This window comes from Echinops telfairi, unplaced genomic scaffold, assembly GCF_000313985.2.
Source record: "Echinops telfairi isolate 266 unplaced genomic scaffold, ASM31398v2 ScPeMD7_18;HRSCAF=68, whole genome shotgun sequence".
Lineage (NCBI taxonomy): Eukaryota > Metazoa > Chordata > Mammalia > Afrosoricida > Tenrecidae > Echinops > Echinops telfairi.
Genome location: NW_022103915.1, coordinates 65,693,720 through 65,696,126, shown reverse-complemented (window position 1 = coordinate 65,696,126; position 2,407 = coordinate 65,693,720).

The window sequence follows — 2,407 nt, the reverse complement described above, 5'->3', positions numbered from 1 at the left end:
AGTTATAAGGTAAGCAATATTCCTTTTTCTTTAGCTTAAAATTACTGGTCCAAATGATTTTCGTGACCTCCTGCCAGTGCACAGTGTCATTATGTTCACACTTTACAATACTGATACTGTATTTTAAATTTGTCACACCACTTGATAGTTTAATTTCTAAACTGATACAATAATACACTGAAATGCCCTAAATGTTAACAAGTAAAATTTAAAATAGAATGTTTGGATACCCTACTTTCCCAAAGAGTCATAATTAATTGCTATAAATAATTGTTATACTAATATCCAATATGTCAACATACACTTTCTCACATGAACGTGCCCTAGTTTGGATGATAAATTGTAGATCACCTTTCTTATAAGCTGTCCTTCAAAGCAACCAGAATGCTAGGCAAATTGTGGTCAGTCAATAAAGATATGAAGAATTAATGAGTAAGCTGCTGAACTGACCACAGTTAGACTTAATTTTGGTTGGTTTGTTTTTAAATATATCTGGGAACATAGTCTTATAAAAACATGATCATTCACTTTTCATTTTCAACATAAAAGTAGTGAATAATAGACTCAGAAATTTGTGAACAAATTTGCTTACATTTTTATATATTACTGTGAGATGATTATATACATATATAATAAGGAAAATTCTATAATTTTTGTCTACCTCTTGCTTGTCATCTCCTTTCATTCTGTTACCTTCTATTTTATTCTTTCTCATTGGCTTCTTATTTTCATGATTCTTCATGGTATCAGTGCAGACAAGGCTTAAAAGATCTTTATAGAGTGCTTCTGTTAAGTATAAAATATTTCATTTATAGCTTTCAGTATTTCTTATCTATTTCTTTTGAAGAACGTGATCATGAATTATACATAACAGAACATTATGAAATATTCAGCTCCTGTCCTTTCATTCCAGTTCAGCCTACCAAACAAAGAAAAGTGGGTTGCGCACAGAAAAGAGTGGGTATATGGATAAAAATATGCTAGTGCCATTTAATAGCATTTTCCCCACAGTAGAGTCTAGGTGAAAGTTTCAGTAGAACACAATGTCACACACTCAGTGAAACTACATAAACCACGAAATTAAATGCAATAGAAACTCAACTTTAAGCATATAAAATATGCTTCTCACAATACAAGCATTATTTTTCAAATTTCAGAGAGAAAAACAATATTGTTGCAAAAACATAATTAGAATGATATAGAATCGCAGTTAAACATATATAAGGAACTGGGAGAAATCCATATAGATAATTTCTGCCATGGTATCTATTTAAAATGTAATGAAGAAGTTTACTATAATTTTGAATGTGATTAATTGATTATTCTCCTCAGTTTGATATCTATATCTAGGAAATAATAAAATACTTCCCATTTACTAAGTAATTCTGAGTTATATCTCGAGAATAATTGGCTGAGACTTGTGAGTGCATACAGGTTACTGCTGACAAACTTTGTTGGCACAAATTGAATGCAATAGTGACATTTATATTGAATAAATCATTGGTCTTAAAAAATCCTTTCATATGATCTCCACCATAGTATTCAGAAATGTACTTTACATTTTCAACTATTAGATTTTTATTATGACTTTATAATTTTCATAGCTTTATTTTCCGTATACTGGACATGATTTATTCCTTGGGTTTCACTGACATTGATGTCGTAGTTTAGAGTATAGTTTATTTTAATAACTCACGTGTAATTGTAAAGACTACAGATTCTGTAATTCTCCTGTTCCATACATGCTAAGAAATCCAGATATCTACATATATATTGATTAAGTCTGCTAGCTATTAAAATTTCTCAGTCTACTTATATATTTAAGCATTCTCCTTTTAAGTCATAAGTAGAATGTATTTATTTTGAAACTCTTACATCTTTAAATTTTATATCCTCATGTTTGATTGGTTCTTTTTACATGAAAAATAATTTTCTTAATTTATGCTACTAGTTTTTACCTTTATACCATGGATTATGTCAACACAAGAATAGTCATTTTATTTTAAAAAATTCTTTGCATGATGCTTTCAGTTTGAGCCACATGTTTAAAATGAATCCTTGTTAGCTACATATCCTTATTTAAAAAATTAAAGTCTACAATTTTGTGCTCCTTTCTCTGAGGTATTTATTATACTTACATTCAATACAATATAATAACTGATAAGCGCATTTAAATCTAAAATTTTGCTTTCAAATTGTTCTATATTCTTTTTCTATCTTTCTTAAAAATTTGGAGTTAATTATGCTGCCTATCTATCTAGATAGACATGGAGATACATTTATAAGTGCAAAAACTAGACAAAGGCAAATAAAACAACAGAGGAAGTCAAAACCAATAAAGTAATAACAACAAAAACAAAATAACAATAACAAAAAGAAATCCACTGACAAAAATGGAAAAGCCTGT